Source organism: Macaca mulatta, chromosome 1, assembly GCF_049350105.2.
Source record: "Macaca mulatta isolate MMU2019108-1 chromosome 1, T2T-MMU8v2.0, whole genome shotgun sequence".
Classification (NCBI taxonomy): domain Eukaryota; kingdom Metazoa; phylum Chordata; class Mammalia; order Primates; family Cercopithecidae; genus Macaca; species Macaca mulatta.
In genome coordinates, this window is record NC_133406.1 from 81,332,685 (window position 1) to 81,352,169 (window position 19,485).

The following is a 19,485-nucleotide window of genomic DNA, read 5'->3' on the forward strand; positions in this document are numbered from 1 at the left end:
AATATATTCTACGAAGCAGGCAGCATGTTACACTAATGTACGGCCCTTATTAATTTTTGAAAAACAGGGGTGAAATTTGAATAATCTGCTTCCTCACACTTAAGAGTGCTGGAAAGAAAAAAAATACAATTTTGAATAATGTAAACTAACTAGCATTCATTGTTTTTCATTCCCTCTTCCTTACCTGAAAAGTCACCATAGAGGGTATTAGCATTGCCTATTGCATATTTCAAATCTTATCTTATTTCCGGCATACCTTTGGGTTTTTTGCCAAAAAAGAACAAGGGATTTTGTAGGTCTTTAATCATTGCAATTACAGAGTGAGAAATCGAACATCATCTGTTACTCTCATGGTATAAGAGTAACATGAGAGTTACTCTTATGTTACTCTTATAAGAGTTCTCCAGCATGGCTCAGCAGACATGACTATAGGCCTCAGAGAGTTCTAGGAGCTCTTGTTTTCCCCCAGGAAAACCTTCCTATTTCCTAAAGAATGCTGACTGTGCTTGATTCTTTAACATATCTGTGGGCACAGGATCATGTGCATGTGTGTGCACACACAGGCTCAACCAAACACAGAGCTTCTCCTTGGTTGCTGTTACTGAAAGATTAGTAGGAAGTAAAATTTGGAATACAAATGGTTCCAATTAGATCTCAAAACAAGCTTCATGCCCTGTGTTCATCTTCCCCATAGCCAGGTCAAATGTTCATGCTTTATAGTAGCAGCTTCAAAAAAGCACACTGGGATGTACAATGGCTGAATTCAATTTAAGTCTTAGTTTAAGAAATAGCTCCTCTACCTGCAATGCATGTACTAGTGTCCCTTTTGGAAAAGGATACTTTCCAATATGGAACTCAAATTTCAATACAAGAAACTCCAAAGGGGATAGTCTTCTGTTTGCAACATTTAAGTAAGCAAGTAATTACCTAGTTTGCACATCCAGGTATTAGTCAGAAATAGGTATTTTTGACATCCAGGTTTTGTTATACTGGTGTATGCTGCAGTTCAGTACCTATCATTGTTAATATCAGCTTTTTTCAACAACTTTTTTTGAATTTCAAATATGGCCAAATTCCACGCTGAGCTCAGAATTCACAACCATCCATGGCTCCCCATTGTCTTCAAAATAAAGTCTATTATTCTTTTTTTTTTTTTTTGAGATGGAGTCTCACTGTGTTGCCCAGGCTGGAGTGCAGTGGTGCGATCTCGGCTCACTGCAAGCTCCGCCTCCCGGGTTCACGCCATTCTCCTGCTCAACGTCCCAAATAGCTGGGACTACAGGTGCCCGCTACCATGCCCAGCTAATTTTTTTGTATTTTTAGTAGAGACATGGTTTCACCATGTTAGCCAGGATGGTCTCGATCTCCTGACCTTGTGATCTGCCTGCCTCAGCCTCCCAAAGTGCTGGGATTATAGGCGTAAGCCACCACACCTGACAAAGTCCATTACTCTAAGTCCTCTATGATCTGGCTGCAAACCTACCTGTCTTGACATTATCTTCACTGCCCTACAGCATTTGCTCTTGGGTCTGCTTGCTGTTTCTGATACACATGTTGTACTTAACCACCTCTGTTGCTCTTGGCACTCTCTCATCCTATAAAAAGGCCTTGGTCCCTGGTCTCTGCATGTCCAAATCATCTCCTCCTTAAGGCCCAGCACAAATGTCATCTTCTCTTTGAGGCCTTACCATTGTTATCTATGTATTTATGTCTATGTCTCACAGGTACCAGGTGCACAGGAAATAAAAGTTGTATTATCATGCAAATTTTGACTGAGGAACTGACCCCTAATAAAATTAGTCCCACTTGACCCCGGTTAACACCAGCACTCGCCCTACTCAGCCTCTGTTGATCAGTTTTTCCCTGATGGAAGGCTGCCATAGACAGCGACGGTATAATGCACAATACAATGCAAATTGATTGCAAAGTTCAATGATGGATCTTGGGAAAGATAAGGAATTTCATGAAGTTAATAAAAGTGATGTTGATCTCATGCTAAGTCATTGACACGTAATAGTTGAAGAAGAGATTGTCAAAGAAGATGATAACTCTGAAGGAGTTCTAGAAAACTGTGAATTGAATACCAAACAGTTAGGAGAGGCTCTTGAAAAATGAATAAAGCTTTCAAGCATTTTTGGGAAAAAGACAGCCCTTTTGATCAATCTATGAAAGTCAAAAGTGAGGTGAAGAAGGTTGTCTTGTGTGAAACTTACAGAGTTTTGACTCACAGTTATGAAAAAAATTCTCTAATCAACGCTGGATCCAGTTTTCATTCATTCTAAAAAAGGGTAAAAATGTGTAATTATAACTTAATTTGTGTTAAATCAAAAACAGAATAATCTTATTCATAGTTTTTACTTTAATTTATCAAGACAAAGTCCCAATCAAAGTGTTATCACGCCATTTGCTAGTAAATGCCTCCATTTCAATGGGCTTTTCTTATCACCAATTATCCTTGGATAGTAAGTACCTCTGATGACATCTCTTCTCTCTCTGAGTAACCTTTCATCTTTATCTGCACCTCTCATCTTTCAACTTATATCACAGTGATTTATGAACCAGTATCATCTCCTCATCAGGCTGAAGCAAGACCTGTGTTTTATTAATTGGAAGCTAAGAGGGGCCTTTGGGGTCAGGCTGCCTACGATGAAGACTCAGCTCCACCTCCTTCAGGCTGTGTGAACTTGGACAAGTTCCTTGCTCTTTCTTTCCTCATTTATAAAATGGGGACAATAAAAGTATATACCTTATGAGGTTCTTTTAAAGACTAAATTATATAATAGACATAAAAGTGCTTGAAAAATGTCTGGCATATGTTAATTTCTCAATAAATGCCAACTATCTTTAATTTTATTATTTCCATCCCCTGAAATGCCTGGAGGGAAACAATTTTTACCAATTCCTAAAGGTTTATCTCACATGGAAATGTAAGACTCCTATTATTGTCTTCCGCCCTGCAATTTGCTTAACCCTAGGCAGGAAATGTGATTTTATTTGATTAGTGATTTGGGGAAGAACAAACTGTGCCTACTTGGCTGGATCCAGCTCCTTCCTTTTTCCTCCTGGGAGTCAGGTGCTCAATGATACATCACTGGCTTTGCTTTTGGGAGGGGGCCTGGGAGCACCCAGCACCTTCTGCAACTAGGTATGTTTGATAAACCCATTTGCTCTTACTACAAGCTACATCTTTCAACCAAGATTTGATCCATAATAATGGTCATATTTTGATCTCCATCGGCCTCGCCACTGTTCGCCTTTTTTTCAATTAGCTCAGAACTGAAATGCAGGAAAAAATGCTGTTTACAGTGGGGCAGAGTCTCTCTAAGATTCCTGGCTGGTATTTCAGTTGCTGTTTGCCGGATAAATGAATCAATACAGGCATACATTCTAGATTCCAGTTTTGCTTCTCAAAACATTATTTTTCAGATAAGAAGGACTACAATATAGCAAGCAAAACTTTTCCTGTGTTTAGGTCCAATGAGTCCTATTAAAGGATTAGTAGAACATCTATCAAACATGCTTCTGTGTGCAACTGAGGATCACCCAAAGGGAAAAATAATAATATTGAAAATACAGTAGCTGGTTCCTGAGTCCCTTTCCCTATTGCCATTTCAACTCAAAGACCTAGAGATGCCAGCTCCCCATCTGTTGCCTCAAGGATGCCAGCTTTGAGCATACAATATGCTTCAGACATTTTCTGGCCAAAAATCTGCTTTGTGAATAAAGAGACCAGTGAAACGGTCAACCCCTGCTTTTGGTTTGATCATTATTGACATTTTATGTTTATAAACCTTCTTTCTCTCTGTTGGAACTAGCTCTGTTTCTCTCTCAGACACTGCATTATTCCTCCTACACAATCCTCACCCAGCCTGGTGCTCCTCGTTGTCCATTGTCCCCCATACCAGGCTCCTGACACCCCAAAGCCAAGGCCAGAAAGAGCCCCAGCCTCCTCTCCTGGTGCTGCTCTGAGCACCTGTCCTTCTGGCTGTTGGCAGGCTGTGGCAGGGGCGCCGCCTCTCCAGGTTGCCTTTCTCAGATTCCTTCTGGTCTGCCGGCCCCTTCCAGGCTGACTTCTGACAGCACCCTTTACAAGCCAGCCCAGCCAACATCTGAGCCCTGTGCCTGGCCCACCTGGCCCGCTGCAGACCCTGGTCACCAGACTCCTAATGCCTCAGCCAGTCCTGTCTGTCTTCTCTGGCTATGCATTGTCCAAGATGCCCGGCCCTGGGACCTATTGCACTATTGTCCTGCCTAGTGCCCCTTACTGCCCAGGGACACCCATGCCCACCAATAGCCTCCTATACAGTAAGTTCCCTCCCTAGTGAGATGGTCTTCCAGGTCCAGCAGTGCCTCATGGAAGGATCATTTTGTCCCTCTGATCATCCTACCACCAGCCTCCTCCAGCTCATCCTTAGGTGTGTAAGAGAACGATCTGTTTCTGCCTCGCTTTGTCCCTGGCCTGTGCTCAGTTGGACTGCCCCCATTGGGAGCCCACCCTGAGCAGGTCAGGGAGTGTTAGCAACCTCGTCCCCATGCCCAGTGGGCTCCATCATCTGTCTTGCTCTCCAGGCTCCAGTTCTGAGCTGCGAGTGCTTCCTGAGTCAGGCCTCCCCTTCCCTACTCCCTGTGTGGACCTCATCTAGGGATTACAGGTAAGTGCCTTATCTTATGCCAGCCCTTATCTTCTGATAGTGGCTGCCTAGACAGTAATGTTCAGACTATTGCTGGGATGAGCAGGAAAGAATTAAATGATCAATTAATGGTGTCTACTGTGGCAGCAGCAGTGGAGGGTGTCTATATGTTGAGTGTTTGCCATCCATTTGACATAGCTTCTACCTCAGTTTCCCTAAGTAGCTCATATTCTCTTCTGATTCTAAAGTCCAGCCTGATCTCTAGCCCACCTCACTGGAGCCCCAGTCCCTTCCATCTCTCCTGGGGAAGTGACCTAAGTGCCTGTCCCTCCCACCCCTGGCTAGGCCTCTGCCTTTGGGAGACTGATCTTGGAACCATGTCGCAGCCACTATGTGCCCACCCTCAAGTATTCTGGCGTGTTCCTTCCCCCCTGCCACCATGTCCCACTGCAAAACTTGGCACTGATTCAAAGCCATATCTAGATACCACTTTATACCATTCGGAGGATGAGAATCAAAAAGTCAGGTAATAACCTATGTTGTCAGGGATGTGGAGAAATCAGAACTTTCATGCTCTTCTGGTGAAACGTACAAAGGTGCAACTGCTTTGGGAAAGATTCTGGCAGTTTCTCCAATGACTAAACATGGAGTTGTCATATGACCTGGCCCTCCTAGGCATGTACCCGAGAGAAATGAAAACATATGTCTACACAAAGACTTGTACACAAAGGTTTATGGCAGCATTGTTGAGAACCAAATGATAGCAACAACCCAAATGACCATCAATGGACAAATGGATGAAAAAGAATTTGCTATATCCTTAAGAATAAAATACTTCATATGCTACAGCTTAGATGAACCTTGAAAACATTATGCTCAGTGACACAAACCACTTACAAAAGACCACATATTGTATGATTCCACGTATATGAAAGTCCAGAATTTGGAAATCTATAGAGACAGAACGTAGATTAGTAACTACCCAGGGCTGGAGAAGGAATGAAGGAATGGGGTGGGGAAGGGTTGTTGATAGCCAACGAATACCACATTTCTCTTTCTGGTGGTGAAAATGATATAAAATAGACTGGTGATGGCTGCACACATCTGTGAATATACAAAAAGCCATTGACTTGTACACTTCAAATGGGTGAATTATGTTGTAAGTGAATTATATCCCAAGAAAGTTGTTTTAGAAAAGAAATAAACAGGCCCTGGTGCTAACACCTGCATAAAGCAAGTCTGGGATACTGGTGGGCCCCTGTCTGCCCTGGACTGGGTTGTGTCTCCTACTTTATGCCTTGGGGACTTTTGTACTCAACACTGTCCAACTCTAACCTCAGTTCTCAGGAGGTTAATATACAGGAGTGAAAATACAGACACAATCATAAAACACAGCCACATAGAGCTAAGAATGGATTCCACGACCTTGGGAACAATGAGGACTATCAGAGCTAATGTTCCTCTCCTGTTGGAAATGCTCTTGCAACTGCTTCCAATGAAGGCCTTGGCTAAGCCCAGTGGCTTTACTCCCTCCCCATCCCCAGTATCCTCGAGAGGATCCACCCAGAGCCCCTGTCTGGTCCTGGCCATTGGCTCCCACCTTGTTTGTCCAGTGCTGGTCACCCTTAGGGGTCTCTGCTGTCTCAGAGTCCCTCAGCCAAGCCATTCCTGGCAGCCCCTCTTCCTCCCGAGCCCTTCAACATAGCCACCAGCCAAGTATGTCTGTCTCCGTGTGAGTAGACTGGAAGTTACAGAGAAAAAGAAGTGGGGAGGGGAAGTCATTCCAAAGATTTAGAGCTGTGTTTCCAAAACTTATTTTCCATCATCACTCCCCTAGGAACTACTTCAGACATTTTTGTCTGACTGTCAAGGTCCCAGCCTCCCGTAAAGTTTCAATACCACAGATGTACTACATATCTGTTTAGGGACCATATCCTTTGGAGGGCCACAAAACATTGGCTTTTTCTGACCCCCAAGATATAATTTTGTCCCCTAAGGAACAATATCCCAACTGTTAAGAATGTAGGATATTATAGAGGGGTCTCCTGGGACTCAAGGTCACAGGGGTCGTAGGCCTAAGGAAGAGGCCATAACAAGAAGGAAATGCACTTCTGTTTCTCTCCTCCCACCCTGCCTCATTTTATCTGTTTACCTGCCCAATTCATCTCTCTGTTTCTGCAAAGTTGCTTTCTTTGCAATGCAGCCACATGGAGGAAACCTTGCTCGTTTCTTCCCAGTATTTACATTCACTCTGTTCAAGGATCCAACCCAAACAGAAGCTGGAATCCTTTAGCCTTAATCCCAAATGCTCATGGAAGGAATTCCCCCAGCCCAGGTCAGAGATGGTGTCCACTCTGAGACAATCAATAGGGCCAGTGGGCAGGGTCATTTTGTGCAAAAATGTCTGCTAGCAATCTGTCACTGCTACCGAGTGGACAGAGAAAAGCAAGTCCTAAAGGAGGGACATGACGCTGCCTTAGAAGCCAGTTCCTCCTGACGCTGGTATTTTCATAGACCCTCCAAAACCTTGCTTGGGTCTTGGCTTCATTTCCTCCACCCACTCAGGCCTGGGCCTCTTGCTGACACCCTAAAGTCAATTCACAATCAACAGGGGCTTGGAGGGCTGTTGGCTCTGACACAAGCAGGGCCTGATCCACGGCTGAGCTTGGCCAGCTGCCTATCTTTCTTCTCTGCTGATGGTCAGTGGCACCATGTGGATTTCACTTTCTCCAGCCCGAGCTCTGAATCTCTGATCTAAGCCATTTCCTTCTGGCAGATTCATAAAGACCAGTCCTGACCTCTCCTGACCCACTCTGCACAGGTCCCCTACAGCCAACTGTCTTTCATACCCAATATTCGGCATGTCTTACCTGCATGTTACCTTTATGCTGCCCACCAACCCACAGCTATCCTTGCCTTCAAAAATACAACCTGAAAGTAACTACCCTTTCCTAGAAGTTTCCCCATATCCACCCACCATAACAGTAACACCTCTGATGCACAGGTGTCACTCATCAGCTCGTGAGTTGAACACTCTCACCTTCTCTCCTCTGCTTGACTGTCCCTCCTGAGGGGTGGCCCATGCTCAGTCTTCACACACCTGGCACCCACTGCCCTGTGGTGCTCCCTTTCATCCTGATTCTTTCAGGGCACCATGCTTTCCAAGGAGCCACAGTTGCAGGTAGTTTGCAGAGAATTTGAGCAAAATGTCCTCCAAGCCAGAAACTGGTGAGACGGTAAGAAATGCCAGTAAGTACATGAACAACTCAGTTCTTTCATCCCACAGAGGTGGCAGCTGTGCACTTCATCATATTCTGAGCTCTCAAAATCCTGATACCCCAACTTGAATGGGAAGAGTGGGCCCTTCCAAGCAGGGCGTGCCGATGCTCACTTGTCTCTTAGTTTTTAATATTCAGTTGGTAGGAGCCGGCAGAAGCCAAGCAGCAGTGGGAGGTGGAAACAGATGCAGTCACCTTTAGAATTAAGTTTTAGCAAAGTAGCCCTTGCCTGCACAGCCAGGTGAAAATGGTCATGATCAGATAAGAGCAAATCCTTCCTTCCACCCCAGCTTCACAAGTGCTGTCAGATTCACAGGCAGCTACATCTTCTCATGAGGGGAGTAATAAATGGAACATGTGCAGAATGATTTTATCAAGGGAAGAGCCTCTCAGATGGTGGCCACAGAGGACAGGACTCCAAGATGTGAGTTGAAGCCCACCCTTAAACTTTCAATGTGAGGACATCCCCTTCCTTGTCCTCCCAGCCTCCACCGCATCTCCTGCATCTGGCTCTCTCCCCTCTGCCTCTGCACACCGCCTTCTTCTGCTCTGTCTTCATCTCGGTAACCCCCCTAGATACCTCTCAAGGTGGCTACCTGGCCCTCAAAATGCCCCCTTCTCTAGGAAGACCCCTAAAACTCAAGGGAATCCCCCAGGAACTATTTGTGCCCATGTGATCTTGCCCCTGGTTGGAACTGATTGTCCCGAGGGTAGGCACCTGACCCAAGCTGAGCCAGCCTGTTTCTCCTGCAAACTTGAACTCAGAAAGGGAAGACACAATGACTAGTTTAGAATGTTAATGGCAGCCCAGGAGATCCTACTGCTCTGTGTCTCAAGCTGTCTCAGTTCCTTTCTTTCCTGGGTCAGCTGCAATTATTTAACCTTACTAAACCTTTGCTTAAGAGTGAAACAAAAGCACTGTGAAGCTAACAGAACCATTTTCTCCATGTCTCTATTCCAGATTCCCCCAAGAGAGAATTGGATTGGCTCAGTCTCACCTCTGGAATGGTTTCTCCTGGGCTGGTGTCCACCCTAAGGCCAGTCTGCTGTGGCTGGGTGAGGGTGGGGTGCAGAGCCCCTTAGAAACTTGGCTACAGCAGCCTATCCTTGGGAGTTATTGGGGCAGCTCAGTGCTGAGGAAGGAAGACACCTTTCCAGTGAGCTGGGTAAGTCTCCCCATGAAGGGTCTCCCACAGTGAGATCAGGCAGGGGGCCCCAGCACGGATGAGGTTGGTAGAGAATCTAGGTTGGTAGAGAATCTGACCTGCCTGAGGCAAGAGCTCGTGATGAAGAGCAGTGAGAGTCCAGCCTCCACTGAGTCATGGAAAGCTTTCCTGCAGCAGATGGAAAGGTGTCCTAGAATTCTGTCTCCAGTCGACTGCAAATCTTCTAACGTGGGAGCCTTAGTACCTTATGGGCTGCAGAGACATGCAATTAAGGCAGAGGATGGCTGTGCTGGCTAGTACGTTTCCATAAGAGATAACTTATTGGTTATTCAGAGATCCGTCCAAAGCTGTGAGTCTAATTAGCTCTAATATCCTCTTTGCAGCAAAACCTAATGTGAAAACACAGACACAAGAGAGGAAAACACATTTGGTTAATTAGCCTTGTGAAAACAACGCTCCCCACTTGTGCCCCAGCTTCCAGGTCTCTTTACTAGGCAGCCAGAGCCACGGCGTCATGGGGAGAGCCAAGGCCCTGACTCTCTAATAACACAAGTGGACTCATGGGAGCCCTCTCTCCACCCCTGGACTCCAGAGAATTGAGTTGTTTCTTTTCATCCTCTCCTCCTCTCCTCCTGGCTGAGACTTGTAGAGATAGAGAGTGGCACAGTGTCATACCCAGAAGGGCCATTGGGAAGCACCTCTTCATTTGATTTTATCTATCTATCCATTGATTGATCCATCTATCCATTATCTATCTATTTTTCTCATGTTACAACATAAAATTTACCCTCTTTTTTGGAGACAGTCTCTCATTCTGTCATCCAGGCTGGAGTGCAATGGTGCGATCACGGCTTGCTGAATCCTCGACCTCCTGGGCTCAAGAGATCCTCCCACCTCAGCCTCCCTAGTAGCTGGGATTACAAGTGCCTACCACCATGCCCAGCTAATTTTTTTTTTTTTTTTTTTGAGACGGAGTCTCACTCTGTCGCCCGGGCTGGAGTGCAGTGGCCGGATCTCAGCTCACTGCAAGCTCCGCCTCCCGGGTTTACACCATTCTCCTGCCTCAGCCTCCCGAGTAGCTGGGACTACAGGCGCCTGCCACCTCGCCCGGCTAGTTTTTTGTATTTTTTAGTAGAGACAGGGTTTCACCGTGTTAGCCAGGATGGTCTCGATCTCCTGACCTCGTGATCCGCCTGTCTCAGCCTTCCAGAGTGCTGGGATTACAGGCTTGAGCCACCGCACCCGGCCCTAATTTTTATTATTATTACTATTATTTGTAGAGACAAGGTCTCCCTATGTTGCCCAGGCTCATCTTGAACTCCTGGGCTCAAACGATCCACCCGCCTCCACCTGCGAAAGTGCTGGGATTGCAGGCACGAGCCATCACACCCGGCCAAATTTACCCTTTTTAACCATTTGTAAGTGTACAATTCAGTGGTATTAAGTACATTCACATTGTTGACCATCCATCGCCACAATCCCACCCAGAAATGTTTTTTCATCCCTAACAGAAACTCTGTACCCATTAAATACTAACTGCTGTGTAATAAATGAAGAATTAAATACAAATTCCATGTTACCCACTCCTGATACCCCAGCCCCTGATAACCACTATTCTACTTTCTAAGAATTTGCCTATTCTAGGCATCTCATATAAGTGGAATCATATAATCTTTGTCCTTGTGTGACTGGTTTATTTCACTTAGAAAAATGTCTTCAAGTTCATCTGTGTGGTAGCATGTGTCAGAATACCCATCCTTTTCAAGGCTGTATATATACCACAGTTTGTTTATCCAGTCATCTGTGGATGGACGTTTAGATTATTTCCATCTTTTGCTGTTTGTAAATAATGCTATGAACCTTGGTCTACAGGTTTATTAATTTTAATGTTTTATTACACAGGTAGCCCATGCTTACTGTAGAAAAATTAGAAAATGCAGATAATTAGAAAAGCAAAGTCATCCTGAACCTCATCATGGAGAGATAACACTATGACCATTCAGTGTTTGTCCTTCCAAATGTTCTCTCGTACTCCTTCAGGTTCTTCCTGCTTCTAGACATTCATATAGATATAGCTATATTTGTAAACCAGATAGAAGTACACTATACATATCAGTTTTTGAAAACTACTTTTTAAACTTATTTTATCACGCATGACATCTCCATGTCTCCCTCTTCCTCTCTCAGATAGGTAGGCCGACCCGAATAGATACAGACAGTGCTACCTAAGCTGAAAGACTGCATTTTAATCGATTGTGTGGATGCACCATTATGTGAAGTACCAGCATGTAATTTGCTAGTTTTGCAATGTTGTTGGACACTGATTATTTTCAATGTTTTGCTATTACAAGCAATGCCATTGTGCGTCCCTGTAGGTGAATCATTGTGTACAGCCTTTAGTTATTCTCTTAGGATAAATTCCTAAGCAAAAATCATTGAGAACAACCTCATTTTACAAATATGGAAAAGTGTATTGATGTAAAGTGACTTGCCCAAACTTTCATGAGCATAATTTCGTCATTATGCAGTGTATGTCATAAATGCAATGTATGTTTGCAGATCTCCTTTTGGGGTCTATCAGGAGCCAAAACCTTCATCTCTTACTGATCAGAGCCCCCTACCATGCTGGCATTCCTGAGCCCATCCTCCCCAGAGTCACTCCCTGGACCCTCCCACTGCATGCTGCAGTCCCTTAGGATCTCAGTGTGTGCCAGGGTTTATCTGATCCACCAGTTTACACTGTGATGAGGCGTTCATGGTTAATAGGGGCTACCCCTCCAGCAGAGACAACATTGACTAAAGATTCTTGGAGGGTGCATATATTTAAGGCAAGGATAAGCAAACCCAGGTATCTGGTTTCTGGAATTTCAGGCATGCTTTTATTGCACTGAAGTATGCGTTCAATAAATACTTGTTAAAATAAAAAGGAAGGAAGAAAAAAAGAGGGAAAGAAGGAAGGGAAGCAGGGAGGGAGGGAACCTAGGCTCTAATTCCGCCGCTTCCTAGTCTTGTGCCCCCACACTTCATCCCACCGTTGCCCCACCTTTCCCCCAAGTTTAGTTAAAATGGGTTTTCCTAAGGAAGAGACTGCCAGGGAAGGGAGACAAAGAATCAACCCCATCTCTTTCCAAAGCTCCATATTCATTATGCTGTGAGCTCGGAAGTGCAGAGTGATTTATTGGGCTCTGAGCAGCCATCATTTAGAGCAGCATGATGAATTAAGGTGGTAATGCATTGAAGGCAAAGCCCTAATGCACTATGAGGTTCTAGTTTGGGGAATTTATAGAGATAAAATTGTAACTATATAAGGAAAGTGGGAAAATTGGCCTGAATGTGGGAGTAACCGAGGAGGGAAGACTGACTCTTAAAGTAGTCCCTGCACCCAAACAACCTCCCCACACGCCTTTTGCTGATTTAAATGATCCATGCCCAACTGGCATCTGTGAGTTTGTTTCACACAGATTCTAAATGACCCCTGCCTCCCAGCAGAAGCCTGGGGTCACATAACTGCAGCATCTGATGAGCCTGGCACCCTTTGCATGTGGCCTCCACCATGAAAGGCTCATGACTCATTAGACTCCTCAGCAGACTGTAGACCCCTTGGGGGCAGAACCGTGTCTCCCACAATGGGACACAATCTTTGTTCCCTCTGTGTTTATTAAAGAAACGAGTAATTCACACTTCATTCATTTACTTGATAAATGCAAATCTGAGTCACTTACAAAGTACCTATAACCCAAAGCTGAATGTGACCATCCCACAGGAAGGTACAAAGAGTCATGCAGGTTTAGAGGATGAAGGAAGGATCACACAGGGGATCCACGAAACCTACATGGAGAAGGTGGCATGGAGTGGGGGTCTTAAAGGATGGGTGGGATTGCATTCGGTGGATGTGAGGCTGGAGGACATTCGAGATCGGGAATGGTATCCCCTTGAGTCTAGGGTATTTCAGTAGAATTGTTGGAGAAATAAAAGGAAGGTAGCCTGGAGCCAGAACGTGCTCTGGGACATCCTGTATATGATGGGACAGAATGTTTGAAGTTGAGACAATCTATCCTAATTGAGATAAGTATGAATTCACACAGGTACAGCTGTGCTTTACAGAGATGCAGAGGTACATAGATATGTATTACATATGCGCGTGTATCATAGTTTACAAAGAGCTCCCAAACAATTCTAGAGAATAGTTAAATTTAATTACATTCATATCACAGATGGGGAAGTTGAGGCCAAGCAAGCTTAAGTGACTTGCACAAAAAGAACAAGCAGCACCAAACTTCTTTAAGCCCATTGTTTTATACACTCTAGCACACAATGCCTAGTAAGGATGACTGAAATGAGTGCAGGGGACAAGCTAAAGGGTGTGCATCATTGGCCGTGTGTATAAGCCAGCCAACAAATACAGGTTGGCCCTATATGGTACCTAAAAATGAGCCCTGGTGTAGCATCAGTTCCAACTCAAATGTCATTGGCGCCTGCTCCCATTTACTCAACCAGGTCCTCTCTGTCCCATTACGCCCAGGAGCCCCCATGGTTGTGCACTAGCATGGTTGGCCTATCTGTTCTCTCCAACACTAGCCCTGCTATCAGCATCCTGGCTTCCAAATGTGTTCCAGCACTTTGTCACCCTGGGGCCCCGGGAGCCTGCTTTATGCCGTGGGCCTCAGAGGCTCTCCCTCTCCCCACATTCCCTTCCCCACAGCTGGCAGAAGTTCTTGGGTCCTGGGTCCAAAGCACAATGTCCACAGCAGTTACCACCCCTCTCTGCCTCCACAGTTCTTCTCTTCATTACCCTCATCCCCCTTCTTCAGGCCCCTTACCCACAAATGAATCAGCATCACAGAGAGCCTCCTCCCTCTCTCTCATCAGACACACCTGAGAGTGACTTCCAGGACTAAGGCATAAACAAGGACTTCTGGGGTGTGTGTGCTATTAATGGATGTTTACACACACACTACAATCCCAAATTAAAAGTTATTTTTTTAAGTTGGCTATTGGTTACTCAGGATACAACTTCCCGTAAGAACAATGCTAATATTTAGTAGCCAGGACTTCAGAAATTCGTTTAATCTATAATACTGAACTATAGTTAAATATTGACTTAGTATTATTAGTATTGATTTAGTGCTGACTCCTGGGATCAAGGAAGCAGCAAGGGTAAAGGAGAAAAAGGAAGAGGAGGCAGCAAAGGAAGAAGAGAAGGAGGAGAGGGAAGAGGAAGAGGTAGAAGAGAATAAGAAGGAGGCAGAAAAGGAGGAGAAGGAGGAAGATGGGGGGAAGGGAAAAGAGGAAAAGGAAGAGAAGAGGAGAAGGAGGAGGAGGAGGAGGGGAGAAAGAGGAGTTGGGGGACCCTTACTGGAACCTACATCCCCCTCCAGCTACACCTTGTGCCCCTCAGGCTCTCACAGCAAACCTTGGAAGTGTTGTCTGTAGACATTGTTTCTACTTTCTCAATTCCTGTCTCTCCTCAGCTGACTTCAGCGAACCTTTCATCCCCAGCACTCTGCTGGAACTAACTGCCCTGTCAAGGTCTCCAATGGTGGCCATCTGGCCCACGTTCCTGTCCTCATCTTACCTGACCTCTCAGAGGCATTTGACATGACTGGCCAAGCCTTCCTTCTGGAAACAATTTCCTCCCTGTCTTCCTTGGTACATGCCCTGACAGCTGCTGTTCTTCACCCCTCCCTGCAGGCACTCCTTTCACCAAGTGACTTTGCAGCTCCTCTCCCCAAAGAGGGGCGGGCGTCTGTTTTCCACTCCCCTTAACTTTAGTTTCTGCAGTATGTCTTGCTCTGCTCAATGGAGGGCTAGCCAGCATGATGTGACTCAAGACTTGAAAAGTCTCTGCTGTCTCGCACCTCTGCCATCACCATGAGAAGAATCTACTGGTCCCGGGAGAAGAATGAGAGACATGCGTGGCAGAACGGAGCCAGCATGGATGAGCCAAGGCCCAACTAAACTAGACTGGTAAGTGAAGTAAACACTCATCCTCATACATCACAGAGGTTTGGAGGTTGTTTGTTGCACACCAAGAGTTGACAATTACACCTTCCACAGAACCACTCTCAACTTCTACCTCACTGCCACCCATTCTGAGCTTTCTTTTTGACCCCCTACCTGCCACCCCCAGGCCTCTATATCTTGAGAAACCCTGGAGCTCTGTCCTCGGCCTGCTTCTTTTCTTTATCCACAGTCTCCTCCCAAGTGAGCTCATGGGTCATGGCTTTAAACTCTGTGCTAATGACTCTCCAGTTTATAGCCTGGCATCCTCCTGAACTCCATCCACATCAGCATGGCTAGCTGTCCTAATGTAAAAATCTCAGGGAAGGAACAGTCAAGAGCAGGCTAGAGGATGGACAGCCTTCTCAAGATGCCTTCTCTCATACCCAAGATGGCCAAAATCTAATAGCTGGTCCTCCACCCAACCCCTCCTCCCACCAAACTCACTCTCCACACGAGATGTCCTGATCTCAGTAGATAACACCATTTAGTGGCTCACATGAAAAACTTATTTTCAAGTTCTCTTTCCTTTTTGTCTTCCCTCACACCCATACTGAATTCATTGTTAGTCCTATAGTCTGTACCTCTAAAGCCTATCCCAAGTCTGACCACTTCTCATGATCATCAGCGCTGCTACATCCCAGTACAAGCCACCATCACCACTCCTGGTCTGTCAACCTCGACCCTTGCCTGCTGATAGTCCATATTTCACGCAGCATAATCACATCTCTCCTTCCAGTTTTCATCAGGATTGAATATGCCCTGCCCTCCTTCACGGGGCCTGCCAGCCCTCTTCGCTCTCCATCCTAGTCTTGCCTCCTGCTCCCCTCAGCCCTCCCTCACTCCCTCCCTCTGGCCCTCAGCTCCTTCCCACCCTCCAGCCTGCTACTGGCTGTTCCTCCCCCTAGATTTTTACATGGTGGCTTGTTCCTCCTCGCCCAGACCTCCACCTAAATGTCCCCCTACGAGTGGCACTCCCTGACTAAAGTGACTCCACACCCACTGTCTCACTGACCTGTTTTCTGTCCCTGTAGCATCTGCCAGTGCCCATGGTACCCATGGACTTACTCGCCTGTTGCCTGCCTTCCTTCATAGAGTGTAGGAACCCCTGGAGGGCTGCCCTAAAAATGGGCCCTGGTGTATCATTTTTGATTGACAGGAGGAGGAAGGAGCGGAGGGGAAGGAGAAGAAGGAAAGGCAAGAGAAAAGAGAGATGGAGTTGGAGGAGTAGGAGAAAGTGTGGGAAGGAGGAGAAGGGAGGGGAAGAGGAAGTCCTCCTCCTTCCTGGACATGAGGCTGTGGCTTCCAGCCTCCTCTTCTGTCCCTCCCTGCCACTGACTAGAACTCTGCCCAGGCCCCTGAGTGTCCCGAGGTCACCATGTTCCCTGCAGTGGCCCCAGTCAGTCCTGCATCTCCCCCAGGTGCTCATGCATTCCCCAAGCACTCCCTCACCTGCCCCAATACTCTTCATACTCTCCAGTGGAGGTGAGGAGGTGGGGGGATGAGGAGGTGAGAGGGGGAGGAGGTGAGGGGGTGAGGAGGTGGGGGTGTGAGGAGTGAGAGGGTGAGGAGGTGAGGGGATGAGGGGGTAAAGAGGTGAGAGGGTGAGGAGGTGAGGAGGTGGGGGTGTGAGGAGGTGAGAGGGTGAGGAGGTGAGGGGGTGAGGGGGTGAAGAGGTGAGAAGGTGAGGAGGTGAGGAGGTGGGGGGATGAGGAGGTGAGGGGGTGAGGAGGTGAGGGTATGAGGAGGTGAGGGTATGAGGAGGTGAGAGGGTGAGGAGGTGAGGGGTGAGAGGGTGAAGAGGTGAGAGGGTGAGGAGGTGAGGAGGTGAGGGAGTGAGGAGGTTGGGGATGAGGGGGTGAGGAAGTAAGGAGGTGAGAGGGCGGGGAGGTGAGAGGGTGAGGGGGTGAGGGGGTAAGGAGGTGGGGGTGTGAGGAGGTGAGAGGGTGAGGAGGTGAGGGGGTGAGGAGGTGAAGAGGTGAGAAGGTGAGGAGGTGGGGGGGATGAGGAGGTGAGAGGGTGAGGAGGTGAGGGGGTGAGGAGGTGGGGGTGTGAGGAGGTGAGAGGGTGAGGGGGTGAGGGGGTGAAGAGGTGAGAGGGTGAAGAGGTGAGAGGGTGAGGAGGTGAGGAGGTGAGGGTGTGAGGAGGTGAGAGGGTGAGGAGGTGAGGGGTGAAGAGGAGAGAGGGTGAGGAAGTGAGGAGGTGAGGGAGTGAGGAGGTTGGGGATGAGGGGGTAAGGAGGTGAGAGGGTGAGGATTTGAGGGAGTGACGGGGTGAGGAGGTGGGCAGGTGAGGAGGTGGGGGGGTGAGGAAGTGAGGAGGTGAGAGGGCGGGGAGGTGAGAGGGTGAGGGGGTGAGGAGGCGAGGGAATGAGGGAGAGCACAAGCTGAGAAAACCAACTACCTAGGTTCTGCCCAGGGCAACCAGTCACCAAGCAAGGAGGACAAAATAAGGCAATGGAACACTTAAATGAACAGTCAAACTTGCCCCCGAATCACAATGCAGACCTTCCGGAGCCAGGCGGGATGCAGAGAGGACTCCTTTCTCCTCAACAAGGGCGGGCCAGGGAAACTCAAGTCAAGCAGATCGAAGAGTACTTTGCCTGCTTTCCCAAACCCAGACTTCAGCTGGAAGGGTTTACCCCACAGTCATGGTAAGAAGGGAGCAGTGACACTTGTCCCATGTTTTGGAGGTGAGAGGGTAATGACAGGGAGACAGAGGGCCCGGGACTGAGCCCTCCGCACTCCAGCCTCGGAGAGGGGCCAGAGGGCGGCGCCCGCACCCTGCACCCTCACCCGCTCACTCTTTACCCTTGCCGTACCCCCTGCTGCCCCCCAGCTTTAACGTAAAAATCAGACCAAGCAGGCAGCCCTTCTCCTCTTTGAGAGTGAAGTGACATGGAAGAGAAGGCGGGAGCCATGAGGTGCCTTCTGTGGGGCTGTGGGACTGTGGGCTGGGGAAGGTCTCCTCAGTGTGAGGCAGCCCTGCTGGGACTCTGTTCTGGTGAGTGGCCCTCAGCTCACCTGCTTGTCTCAGCGCTTTCCTTTTGTCCATTGCTGAGCCTGCATGGTCCCTAAAAGCTTGGTCTTTTCACAATGTCTCCCTGGATAGCAGCAGCAGCCTCCAGACAGCCTGCAGATGGTGTGTGTGTGGTGTGTTGTGGGTTGTGTGGTATGTGTAGTGTGTCTAGTGTGTTGGGTGTATGTGTGTGTCTGGTATGTGTGTTGCATGCATGTGGTGTATAGGAATGTGTGGTCTGGGCTGTGCGTTTATTGTGCATGTGTGTGAGGGTAATTTTGTGGTGTGGGGTATGTGTGCACTGTGTATATACAAGTGAGTGTTGGTGGAGGGTGTGGGTTGGGGCTGTGAGGTGGTCATCACTGGACGGTGAACTGCAGCTCCATGATAACCTTTTCTGCATACACGTCATTTGTAATTAGCCAGGTTTGAGGAGTTCGAAACTGGGAGAAGAGAAAGAAGAGAAGAGAGAAAAGGAAAATTAATGAAACAAGTAACCCGCCTTATATGGATATTTGTTTTGCTTGTTTGCACATTGTTTAGTCCTTACAAGCTCTGAAAATAAAACACAAGCACAGTATCAGGCTCAATTAGGTGCTTAATAAATACCTTTTGATGATGACAAATGGCAGGGATGTTAATGACACTGCTCCCCTCCAGCTCCCGCTGCACAGAGCGCCTTTGGCTTTTCAGACTTACAGCTCTTTGTCTGAGCTGCTGTGAGCCAGCCTCCGCTGCCTTCAGGAGATGGCCGTGTGGGCAGGGCCTCTCTGTGTCTTTTCACCTTTTGAGACCACCCCATGCACCTCTTCAGGCAGCAGCTCCTACCAGGTGTTCCCTGAACATGTCTGCCTTTGACTTGAAGGGGTCAGGACGCCACTTGAGGATGCCGAAGGGAGGCAGCTCACGGTGGCACCCTCCCCTCCACCATTTCCAGGAACTCCTCCTCTCCTTGTGGATCTCAGGGCTCGTACGCTTTGCCCAGAGCCCAACAGCTACAAGCGCACTCAAACAGAACATTCCTCCATGCGTTTGCTCTTGCAAAATGTGTGTTGGGGGTGGGTGCGGTGGCTCATGCCTGTAATCCCAGCACTTTGGGAGGCTGAGGCGGGTGGATCACCTGAGGTCAGGCGTTCAAGACCAGCCTGGCCAACATGGTGAAACCCCATCTCTACTAAAAATACAAAAATCAGCCCAGCGTGGTAGCAGGTGCCTGTGATCCCAGCTACTTGGAGGCTGAGGCATGAGAATCGTTTGAACCTGCGAGGCAGAGGTTGCAGTGAGCTGAGATTGTACCACAGCACTCCAGCCTGGACCACCGGGTGAGACTCCAACTCAAAAAATAAAATTAAAAAAGTGTGTTGGATCCCATGGTTCCCCTGCTGCCCAACA

General features: G+C 47.5%; 1 long non-coding RNA gene across 1 annotated transcript; it reads right to left on the bottom strand.

Annotated features, from left to right (window-relative positions):
- Window positions 1–5,349: 5,349 nt before the first annotated feature.
- On the bottom strand, window positions 5,350–18,939 carry LOC144329638 (uncharacterized). The gene is made up of 5 exons (XR_013395249.1): window positions 18,703–18,939; window positions 18,099–18,536; window positions 9,174–9,464; window positions 7,672–7,856; window positions 5,350–6,372 (listed from the first exon to the last, which is right to left on the bottom strand). It is a non-coding gene; the product is annotated as an uncharacterized LOC144329638 (long non-coding RNA).
- Between the last annotated feature and the right edge of the window lie 546 nt (window positions 18,940–19,485).